The 12,821-nt window shown below is 44.3% G+C and overlaps 1 long non-coding RNA gene across 1 annotated transcript in view; it reads left to right on the forward strand.

Annotated features, from left to right (window-relative positions):
• The window catches only part of LOC148428525 (uncharacterized), a 64,530-nt gene that overhangs the window by 26,618 nt on the left and 25,091 nt on the right, over window positions 1-12,821 (forward strand). Inside the window, exon 4 of the long non-coding RNA XR_015867591.1 lies at window positions 3,096-3,350. This is a non-coding gene — a long non-coding RNA (uncharacterized LOC148428525). The remainder of the gene's footprint in view (window positions 1-3,095; window positions 3,351-12,821) is intronic.

Raw genomic sequence — 12,821 nt, forward strand, 5'->3', positions numbered from 1 at the left:
GGTTCACGTCTGGAAGCCAAGCGGTTGTTTTAAAACCGTGACGTAAACGATTACGACGCTAAACTTTGCTCATAAATAAATAAACGGGTCAATAAACAAGGGCGTCGTCGTGTCGTGATTTCCATCGAGAAATCAGCTTCAAAACCGCGCCGCCATCGCGTCGTCGCCAAGCGCGCTTCGCTCGCTAACAGATGCTTGGGGAAGATGCAATAACCGGGCGCGATTGCAGGGGAGGGTCTTCTCCGGCATCGCGCGAAGGGAATGAAACGCGACACTCCAGAGGACCCCGAGTCGTTTCTTCAAAGCTAATGAGCAAGAGCCGGCCGCGTCTGGCTCTCCCTGGAAGCATGTGCCGTGCAAGGTAATGGAGAAGCGGGACCGCGGCCGCCGGCGCTCTGCTTGTACCCGTCACGGCTCAGTAAGCGTCTGAGCGAAACGTGGAAAAAAAGGGCCCGGGTTTTGATCTCCCGTGAATTAGCTTTCTTAGGAACGGACGACTTAGTGCGCGGACAAAGTCCTGCGCCGCGTGCGTCAAACGCCTCTATTTGCGGTGGCGGGCACAGGTGCGCCAACGGCGCGCCGGAAAGTTATTGGCCGACAGATGGAGAGGAAGGTGGGGTGCAAGGGGGAGGGGGTCGCGAAAGGACGGGCGACTGTTGGAAAAAATTAAAAAAAATATGGAGCGCTCGCTCACAGGTCATGAAAGCTGCGGAAAAGTATGTCAACGGATGATCCGTATCGAACAAATATACTCTCTACAAAAAATAACAAATACACTCTATATAAAAAATACACGGTTTTTACATATTTAGTGTGTATTCGAAAAGGAGTAGGAAGAAGTATCTTATCGCTATGTAAACATGTGTATATAGATCGACATGACATTTAATCGTGTACATAAATATGAATTGACATCAACATATATACATTTTGTAAATATCAACACAAACACAAATGTATATAAATAAAAATATACTAGTTACAGACATATCCCTATAAATCCCAATAAACATTTATTTACAATCATTAAAATACACTAGTTACATACATATCCCTATAAATGCAAGTAAAACTATAATATGACACAACGCCACATAACATGATCAATATAGCATAGTATTCCTGTACATGCATGAATTACGCCACTATTAATCTAACATTGAATATTTGGTAGATTAAGAAATGGGTACCATACAAAAATGAGAAAATCAGTAAAAAAACAAACAAACAAACAAACAAAAAAACCTTTAAAAATGTTTTAATTGTTCTCAGCAAGTCACAGTGCACCGTCGCTGGTAAACTATTTTTAAGACAGATCTTCTCCTTATCCTCCTTGCATGCCGAGAAGGTGGGAAAAACAAAAAAAAGCAAGCTATTTCCAGAGCAAACTTGTTGAGTCAACTCTGCAAGCACTTGTGATACCGTATCACTGGTACTATTATTATCAAACTGCATGCTTTCGCATGAATGTCCGCTATGAGCTACATTAAACTTTGAAAAAAATCCTCTGAAATAATGTGACATATTTTCAAAACAACTATTAATGTTATTAACCATGTTTTTCAAAAAGAATAAAAAGATAATTCCACCCACATTATACCAATATGTTAAGTAAACCAAGTAAAACAGGTAAATACTTACTTATTTACTCATAAATGTATTATTTTATCATGACACCTGCCGTGTATAATTTTGAATAAGTTTGCCAGTTTTTGCCGCGATGAATATTTGGTACATTGCGAAACGTGCATCGTGTTAGGCGCAAATGAGCAAACGACAGAAGGGTGCCATCAGATTAAAAAAAAAAAATGGATCCAATTCATTAATATTAATACTTTGAAAATCGGTAATAAGGTGTGGGAAAACAGGGACGTCAGAGGTTCTCTGCGAGTTTAATACTGCGAGCGTCCACGCCGTGTGGCTCATATTTCCTATTAATCTGCGCGGCATGAATACTAATGGCCCGGTGGCTTAACGGCCCTGCCCGAGTCCGCGCACTTGAGTCCCATTTCCCAAAGTGACCTTTTCCCATGCTAATGAGCTCACCTGTGTCACGGGAAGGGATCGGCGTTTGAGGCATCTCGCAAAGCTGGAAAACTTTTCGTTCATTCGGACGTGATTTCCGACGCAAACGCGCCCGGCCGATTTCCCGCGTTGCGGGCCGTCCCGCTTCTAAGTAACCCGTGTTGCGTGGCGCGTTTGCCGCCAATATACCGTGTTTTCTTTGAATATTCAATTAGCTCATTTATTTGAGGAGCATGCAAACAGATATGAGATGCCTTGCAAGGTTACGTGCAAACAAGCCCGAGAGCCGCTTTATGGCTTTACCATGCTAATTAGCGCCTCGCGTGCTATTTTCAGTGACGTTGGCGGCTCGCTCTTCGCGTTCGGGAGGAAACGACGGCTCCTTGATGGTAACTTTATCGGTTCGCTCGTCGCAATGCGCAGCTTTAGATTTGAGTGAGAATATATATATATATATATATATATATATATATATATATATATATATATATATATATATATATATATATATATATATATATATATCAGACGCAGCCTATCAATTTTTGTCCTCTGTCGTGTCCATATTGTCCCAACAAGACAGCCAAGTTAAATCTTTCAGGCCCCAAAAATGTGAAGCTTTGGATTCAAGTTAGAATATATATTTATATATATATATATATATATATATATATATATATATATATATATATATATATATATATATATATATATATATATATATATATATATATATATATATATATATATATATATATATTCCAAAAAATATCCTCACCAGACGCAGCCTTTCAATTTGTGTCCTCTGGGACAGTGGTCCCCAACCCCCGGTCCGCGGACGGGTACCGGTCCATGGATCAACTGGTACCGGGCCGCGTGGGCTGCACCCGAAATAATGTTTTGGAGATGATTAAGTTTAATGGAGTTTGCGTGACTGGGCGCGAAGGCACGTCGGGCGATGCGATGGACGCGAATGGAGCGACGCAAGTGGCCGCGCGCGGTCAGGAGAAGCGAAATTTCGCCTTTTGCGTGATTTTTTTTTTTTTTTTTTACTATTTCCGCATTTCCAGTCGCCACAGCCAATCAACTTCGGGAACATTCAACGGCTCACTCAGGGGACAGGAATGAATCATGGCGGCCGCGTTTCGAGTCGCCACAGCCAATCAACGACGGGAACATTCAACGGCTCACGCAGGGGCAGGAATGAATCATGGTGGCCGCTTTGCGATCCAACACGGCCAGCTGAGCTTTCAATACGAAACGGAGCCAAGCAAGAGCCCTCACCTGGCTTGCCGAAAGGCGGAAGCGAGAACTTGGGACAACTGGTACGTGCGGCGTTTGCTTCACTTAACAACTGTTGAACCGTAGTTACTGTGCTAAGCTAACGATAGCGCAGCATTGTCAGCACAATATTTAGCACGGTCTCGGCCACTTGATTGCGACATTGAAACGTATTTTTTGGCAGGCGAGTATTGCCGCAAAGAATAAAGTTGCTGTCGGTGAAAATATTGGCTCTGTCACATCCCAGAAAAGTGAAAGTTCTCAGCAATGCTCTTCTTTCCGGGATCTACCGTAAAGTGCACAGCAAGCTCGATCCACACCCCTCCTCTCTCTTCGCGCGATTAAAAAAAAAGTGGACAAAAAGTACAACAGCGACAGAAAGCCCCGTCCATACGTTTGTGATGTGGTTTTTAAAGCGCCCCCCCCCCCCCCCCCCCCGCCGCAGGTCTGCAATATAAATCAATATAAATCTGAGGCAGTGAGAATGATGTGTTTTTTACAGCAGCCAGCACCCCCCCCCCCCCCCACACCCCACACACACACACACACACCCACCCCCAAAAAAAGAGAGATTTGGAAAACATGCAGGGCACAGGCTCTTGAGAACTGGAGTTTGTTTTTGTTTTGTTTTTGTTTTTTTTTTTGGGGGGGGGGGGCTTAAAGGGTTAAATGCAGCCCATCAAATCACATTTGAATGGCTCCGATGTCCTTTGCTTAGCACTTGAGGACTTAGTAGGGTAGCTCCAATGAGTGGAAAGGCATAGTCCAAAAACCAATGTCCACTCAGATGAATAGGCTGCTTCAGGAGGATCTCGTTGATGAATCTGTGCGACTCCCGGCATTTCTCAAAGCATTTGATTCTGATTCCAAGTTTCTTGGCCTGCCTTGGAGCAGTGGTGCAAATGATAGCGTCCCGTCATCAGGAACCTTCCCCGCGTCTCGTCACAAGTGAGGCCACGCAGATGGAAGGACCCCAGGGCTCTGCCGGTGACAGAGCTGCGCGGGTCCCAGTCGTCACCTCAGGCTGGAGGACGGGGGTCAGAGTCCCCTCCCGCACACACTAGCCTCTTCTCCAAACGGAAGCCCTTCGGGGTCTCTCAAGGGACCCTCCGTTTCCGTTCCGGGTAATAGAACGTAAGGAGCCGGGCGGCCGGATGGGGCCGTGTCATTGACGGGATGGGATGCGCTGTATTTATGATGCCGGTTGGAAATCAACGGGCTTTACAATGTCGCCATCATCCCGAGATCCCCGCGTTTATGACTCGCACGCAATGGGATGTAAAGATATATGGCGGAGGCAAACAGATTTGCTCATCCAATATTAAAGCATCCACCTGCATTATTGTGCTCTGTGCAAATTAGAGGATATCCATCGTGGGAACGGAGGGAAGGGAAGAGCGATGTTAATGTCAGGATTTGCAAGGAGCCCTAGCAGATGCGGCTTCTGGATTATAAACTTGCAAATAGTACAGCAGCTCTGGGCTCAGTTGTGTACGGAAGCGTAAAAAGTCTTTACGCATAAAAATCCAGTGGAACCGCATTGCAGAAAATTGGACTCGGAAACTAAACTGACACGGCAAAACTTGTTTCCACTTGGAACTAGGAAGGCATTAGCAAATATTACAACTGGTCTCAGTTGTTTAAGGAAGCGTAGAAAACTAGAAACTTTTATGCACAAAAATCAATGTGAGCGCAACTCGGAATTTCGACTCGGAAACTAAACTCAGAGAACAAAACTTGAAAACTTGAAACTACTTGTGTACGGAAGCGAAACGCTGCCAATGCGGATGAAACATTTTTGACTGTTAAACTTGTTTAAATGTATTTTCAAAAATGTTTGAAGATATTTGTCACGTGAGAAGGAAAGTTTGGACCCAGAAGCAGACAGGGCACAGAAGTGTAAAAGTAGATATTCTTTATACACAAAAATCCAATGTAACCACAACTTGGAACACTTGACTCGGAAACTAAACCTTTTGAACCAAACATGATTTTGACTTGGAAACTAGAATCCACAGAGACAGTACTTTAGGTCCCGGCTTAGTTGTGTACGGAGGCGTGGCGCTGCCAATGTGGATTAAACAATTTTGACTGTCAAAAAAAAAAAACCTTTGACCATATTTGTCATGTATGAAGGAGAAATTGGGCCCAAAAGCAGGCAGGGCACAGAAGTGTAAAAGTTTTGATACACAGAAATCCAATGTAACCGTAAACATAAAAATTAGACTCAGAAACTAAACTCACAGAACAAGACTTGATCTGACTGGGAAACTAGAATCTAGGATGACAGTTTGACATGACAGCTGCGTCGCTGAGTACTTAAATCATAACATGGCGATATTTGCGCCGTAGCCACTACAGGATTCTTTACCCTGCTCATTTGTGTCCACAAATGTCTCATTTGTCTCAGCAATACAGCAGTTAATCACTTCCCACCAAAACACATCGGACATCATCGGCTAGGCCAGGACGTGGTCTACTGCGCACTTTCGGCTACGTCTAATGAGTACAAAAATATAGATTTCAAAAAATGTCCGACAGTGGACACAAATGAATAGGCCGCATCTCAGGAGGGTATTTTCGCCTAGAAGGCCACACCCTATCTTCAACTAAAAAGTCAAAACCTTTGACAAAAAAGTTGTCTTCACGAGATGAAGCCTTGGAGATGTCTTCAGAATCGGACCGTCATCATCCGGGATGATCATCCGTCCCGGCGCTGGTTGATTGCGGCAAAGGCTTCAATCCTTCAAACGTCAACGTGGTGGCTATCTCCGTTCCTACTTCTCCTTGGCTTTCCCCTCGGAGGCCGGCCCCTTTCACCGCCCGCTCATCCGTAGGGGCCCCATCCATCATCATCAAGAAGACAGAAGAAGCTTGGGGGAACACGCGCGCACTTAGCGGGATCTGCAAAGGACATTGAAAAAGACACTTAACGGTTTCATTTGAGCCCACCCGACTCTTGGAACCATTTTTTTTGTCAACGGCAGTTTAATACGGCGATTCTCAATCTATTTCCCATGACGTACAACCGCCGCTGCTTTACCACATTTTCCAACTTCATTTGTGGTGGTAGCTCCAAGGCGTATTTCATTCAGCGACTTCTGAGGATAGATTTGGAACTTATCCAATCCCAAAAACAAAGACAAGTTATTTTCTTCTCCCTGAGTTCACACGTTCAATCCCGCGTATTTACCGTAATTCCCCTAATATGACGCCCCTATGTATGAGACGGACCCTTAATTTTTGGGGTCGAATTGTGATATTTTTTATGTTACTGTGTATAAGACAACCAACGCTTTGGCAAAAATGTAAACACAGATTTACTGATACTTGTAAACACCGGTAATATCTAAACTACTCCTGAAGTGTCTCCGTTACCATCATTTTACAACTACTGCTCTAATATGTCCTCCTAAGACACACTCTATTCATTTGTGACAGCAATTGGATCCCGCCCAAACACACGAGACATCATCGGAGAGGCCAGGATGTCCTCTACTGAGAAAACTACAAAAAACAACACAAATTCAGCCAACTCACTAGGGTCATGACAGTTGTTTTTTGTGGCAAATCCGGGAAAACATCATAAAGAGGGGATGAAAAAAAGTCAGTATTCTAGGTCGCAACATGAAAATATTGTAAATCGGGGATGTTGTACCACGGGGGTCCACTGTATTTGAAAAACCCCTCAGTGTCAATTTGGACTCCATTTGGGTCATTGATGTAGAAACATAAAAAAACACTGGGAGACAAAAAAATACTATAGATTGTTCAAAACAGCATCATGTTCATTCCTAAATGCTTGCACATGGAATTTATTTGACAGCAAAATTTGACCGTATGACCCTTGACATCTGGAGCTTTTTCTTAAGAGTTTGTAGGTTTTGGCTTGACATTTTTTATTTTTTTTGCGCGAGGGGAACTCAAACCACATTGGCCTTTTTTTAAAATAGTCCCCTGACTTACGGGGCAACATATCCATATAAATACGCACAGGTAGTAAATATATGCAAAACGCCGAGCAAGACAGGGAAAGTTAGTTGAAATGGAATCAAAGCTAGGCAGCGTCATCCCGCGGCTACGCTCGGGGGGCAGTAACGTCTAGCTGACAATGTCTATATCCGTCAGCGAGGAAATAATGGGCTTCAGAAATCGACCCCGGCACCTTGAAACCTCAATCAGCACGCGGGGAAATATATGTATTCCGACAACGATTGATCACAAAAAACACGAGGAAAAAAAAAAACACACACACAAGCTGGAGAATTCCTTCACGGACAAAACGCTGAGCTTGTGTTTGAATTTAAAGCCGACGATCATATATTTGGTATGCATCGGTGTTGTTCTTCTTCCTCCACGGTGTTTTGGTTCAATCCCTCCCCGCGCCGCAAATATAATTAACGGCGGCACTGGAGCAAGCATGTTGCAGCCTTATAGATTTTTGATGGTAATCTTCTGGATTAATTATGTGATATATGTGCCTTGTTAACGTAATCGGGACGTAAACGCGGCGCCCGATAGCAAAAGGCGGACGGATTTTCTCCTCCCGGCGCCCCGAAATCAATTTGCGCCATTCACGCGCTCGTCCCCGTGACGCCTCGTTCGGAGATACCGTCAGGTGTGAAGGTTGGAATGGCCGAAAGAGGGTCAGTTGATTACCGAGATTAAAACCGTAACGGTGTGGTAAAAAGCCGCGCCGTCACTCACGGGCCGTCTGGTGAGAGACACCTTGTACCCGGCGCCGCCTTTCTGATACTGTAAACGCGCTTTCATCAAGGCGGTAATTGTATCCAGTGGCTAGGATTGGAAATTGCGCACGTGTGGAACAAACCAATTCAATGTCGGGGTGATGCGTGAGCGCAGATGGCGCGCGCAAACAAAACGCGGCGAGGGGGCGGAGCCGCCCGGAAGGTGAACCGGCGCTCCGCGGAAGACGCCGGCGGCCTTTGGAAAGGCTGCGGAAGGACCGTGGACACCCACCCGCCATTTATCCTGGCAAAAATGTCTTCCTGCTAGCGGGGCTGTTTAGCAAGTCAACAAGCCTCCGGCTGCTGCGCCTCCCAAGACATTAATATAGGAGATTTTAACTTTGGAATCATGGGAAAGGAAGGAAGCGCCTAACCTCGCGGCAGCCGAGACGGTCGGCCCGTTACCCGCGCCAGCAAATTGCACGTGTGTCCTCCTGGTACGCGTGTGTCCTTGACACATGATGGGGAAGGCTGATTTTTGGACCTCTGTATTCTAATCATACGTATCTAAATTCAGTCAATCGCAAAGCCCAGTTTTTAGGTTTTCAAGAGGCCAGACATTCAATCCCAAATACGTATACCGTATTTTCCACATGATAAAGCATAACTTAAAGCCTTCGATTTTCTCAAAAGCTGACAGTGTGCCTTTTAATCCGGTGCGCCTCATACAACACATAAACCACCAGTTTTCATTTGGGGGGTAAAAAATAATATACCGTATTTTCCTCACTATAAAGCGCGCCGGATTATAAATGCGCTTTATAATCCAATGCGCCCTATACAACACATAAACCAGAAAATAACCCTAACCCTAAATAAACAGAAAATATGTGCAATTACCTGAAAACACCTGCAGATGGAGACAAAACAACACAAATACAGCCAACCCCCTAGGGTCATGACAGTTGTTTTGTCGCAAAGCTGAGAAAGTAATTCCACGTTGCAACATGAAAAAAAATGTAAGCCAGGGACGCTGTAACACGGGTCCACAGTTTATATATATATATATATATATATATATATATATATATATATATATATATATATATATATATATATATATATATATATATATATATATATATTCATTTGTTTGCAATCGAGGAGAGTCACTCAAGATTTATCACAGTTTCCACAGATTTTGGCCTCTTTGGCACATCATTAGTGACTTAAGCGAGACAGTTTTATCGCCGTGACCTTCCCGAACTGGATGCTCTGCAACTTTTTTTTTTTTTTTTTAATCTATTTGCACCCTTTGCACATGCAGACCTTTTAAAATCAGTAAGACCACGGAGTCATATATCCTATTTTACAGACTATGTGTCTCTCAGAATGGTGGCTGCTGGTTATTCAAAGAGCTCATTTTTCCTTTGACCTATACTACATTATAAATGTGATTCGCTTATTTGACTTTTAATCAAAGCGAGCTTTCTCCTCGGACTCGGACGGATCATCGAATCGTCGCGCGGAAGCCGAGCGTCCGGCTTAGCCCGTTGATGCCCGGAGACGCTAGCGTCCGGCGGGTGGGATAAAGCCCAACAATTATCCAAAATAACCTTCTTGTTTCGCGTCATCGAACAACCCACGCCACGTATCCGCATCGAAGCGCAGTAAACTGACAACAGGGATGAAAAAATTGTGATAGTTACCTGCGATCAGTAGCCGATTCCGTACAAAAGATGACGGTACTCTCCGTTTAGTCGATGAAACATGAACAAAGTGATATATATTTCACCAGCATACAGTATTTGCAGAGCTAGGCAATCTGTCGACCTGTCACTGACGCAAAAAATAAACAGACTTAACACCGCGTGAAGCGATTTACATCAGTCCATCAGAGTGGGTAAAGACGGTCTTTCTCACTCCGCATATTTTGGTGAGGCTTAACATCATAAAGCAGTCACAGAAACTGCGGAAGCGCTGACCAAAGGTGGCCGTCCCGTCAGCGACGGGTCGATTTAGCGAAGGGTTACCCAACTATGCACATTTTCTCATATTTCGGAACTTAGAATTTGTCCCAAAAAATTGACGCACTATTGCACAGGGTTTAACTGTTTTTTTCCTCAAAATGGTTTCAAACTGAGAACATTCAAACGTCCACGTATTGCATATAGTTTTACAGGGAAATATTCTTAGAATTTGAATACTGTATTTTTCCTAACTTAAGGTAGAAATAAAAACCTTAAATTTTCTAAAAACATCGACGAGTGCGCCCGACAGTCTGGTGCAGCTTTGTGTGTGCGCTGAGTCCAAAACTCTGTAAAAATGCTAATCTGATACGTTGGTAAACTCGAGTCTGTACGCTAGTAGCGATAAACTAGTCAGAAAACATTTCATAATACCAACAGTAGGTACACTGGCAGCGAAACGCTAATCAGAGACCGTTATGTATTATTTACAGTAAGTAACCTGAGTGATGAACCAATCAGAGAACTTTACGTATTACATACAGCGCGTGCACTGGGAGCGATAAACTATTGAGAGAACATTACGTATGTTCCCTTTTATTAGCGACCGTAAATTTGAGCGTGCGCATTTTAATACGGTGTGTCCCGTGTATGACTTAAGTACAGGAACAGGCTCCGTAATTGAGACGGCGACTAATAATATAGTGCGCCGCACGGAGCAGAAAACAAGGTACGTAAGAATAACTCAGTATTGGTTTTTTGACCTGTGAGGACCTTTTAGCGATGGATCCGTTGGGTTGGGAAACTAAACGCTCGCTCGCCTGATTAGCTTAAGAATAGACGGCGGGGAAGGCGGCGCCGACATCCGGCGGCTCCCACAGGAAGTCGCGACTATTGGCCAGTCGGCCCGCGACGGCGCTTAGGCCACCCTCGCCCCGTATTTACACACTATCGACCCACGCAGACGCGCCCCGTCAATGGGTGGTGCCAGCGCGCCGAATTCTCCGGCTTGTATTGATGCGGGGTCACTAGAGGAAGGCGGTAATGGATACGTAGCCCGCAATAAGAAGTGCCGCCAAGCTCCGAGCGCAGAACATTATTTATTTTTCTCATCCCCTATCTTCGAAGCGCTCGGGGGTCCTATAGAAAGAATCTTTGCCGGCTTCCAGCAGGACGCAGTGTGGGATTCCCGCCGAGGTTTAGGGTTGCTATTTCCTGGCCGTGATGGATTATTTCTCGCGTCACCTCCTCCCGTCGCCGGCCGCGCATCTGGGCCGCCACGCCGATTTGGCAAATACAAATGTACATGTTTATATTTATGGCTTTGGATATAAAAATGAATGTGGGCGGAGGAAGGTTTATCTCAGCAGTTTGCTGGTCCCCTGACGCCGCTTCCTATCTGTAAATATCTCCAGACAGCCGTGTCAGGGATTTATGCGAAGGTGACAATGACAGGACGAGCCGTCCGATTGTTTCGGCGGGCTCCGTATCAGAACCGCGTAGAAACAACGGGAACAGATAGCGCCCGCTCTCCAAATCGCGCGCTTTTTGCCGCAGAAAATTCCCACATTTCGAGAGCTGGTCTTAAATGCACATGCGCAGCCTTGATTTTGTACAAGAAATTCAAACATTTCCTCCCAGTGACGAGAAAAGTTGTCAAAGGCATGCATTGATTTCCATCTTACATTTTCATTGCAATCTTTTGATTCAACTGAATCAGAATCTTAGCATAAAACTGTCCAAAAAGTCTACTGTAATAGTTACCTCAAAAAGTAACTTACCCGATTATTTTAAAAGTAACTTAGTAGGGTAACAACAAAGTGTGCAAAATATCAAGACAATTAGCAACCATGATTAGCATTAGCAGCCTAGCAGTTACCATTAAAGGTTAACTAACACTATATATATAATTTTATTCATATACATTACACCGGTAAACTTGAGTGTGAAGCTACTTTGTTAGCTGCAATGAGCTAAATGATTTCCTGTTCTTCTTCTTGATGAGCAGACTGGGCATATTTCTTGGTTGACTGCCTCCTGCTGGTTAAAAATTTAACACCTCAAACAGAGCCACTTCATAAATCGTTTATAGTGACAGATTATATTTTCGGATAATACAGCCCTAGTTTTTGGGAAGTTATTTCCTATATTATGGGAAGGTCGATGTTGCTAATTGTCTTCAAATTCCACTAAGTATTAAATCTGAGTTTTTAAGCACAAAAACTGCCTCGGCCATTTGGCCACTGGGTAGCGGACCAAGATAAGCTATAGAATTGTATTTGACCCTTTTTTTGTTGTTGTTGTTTTTTTAATTGGAATTGTTCTGGTAGCTTCTGTTTTTCGGGGGAGTGTTTCTCCTTTCCCGCCTTGTCTGCAAGAAAGGTCCATGTAGAAAACGGTGGTTCTGCCGGAGCTTAGAGGCCAATATTTTTAGGAACCGTAAAATGAAATTCGGCTTCCCTGACTTGGTCAACTTTTTCCCAAGCCCCAGTTAGTTACTTCGTCGTTTCCAGAATGGCTGCTATTATTTAGTCATCGCTGTTGCTAACTACGATATCAACCCCTGAGTGCAGAATAAATGCGTTAAGGGGTTTGATTAAGTCCATGTTATGTTGCCTGTTTAGGGATCGGAGCACAAATAGCAACAGCTCATTAAATGCCTACGCTTTGGCTCAGGCCCGCCAACCGCACGATTCCACAAGTGGCGCGCGGAAACATATCTTCTAATTTGTGTTATCCTTAATTTGTTTTTGTTTTGCCGTCTTTATTTTTTATTGCGAACCACAGAGCAGTGCCCCGAGCGCGGCGACGAGTCCTCCGCATGCTAATGCTCGTGATGCACTGTTGCGGGAATATGGAT

Source organism: Hippichthys cyanospilos, chromosome 1 (genome assembly GCF_059441005.1).
Source record: "Hippichthys cyanospilos isolate Australia breed blue-spotted pipefish chromosome 1, RoL_Hcya_1.0, whole genome shotgun sequence".
In the NCBI taxonomy this organism is placed as follows: Eukaryota; Metazoa; Chordata; class Actinopteri; order Syngnathiformes; family Syngnathidae; genus Hippichthys; species Hippichthys cyanospilos.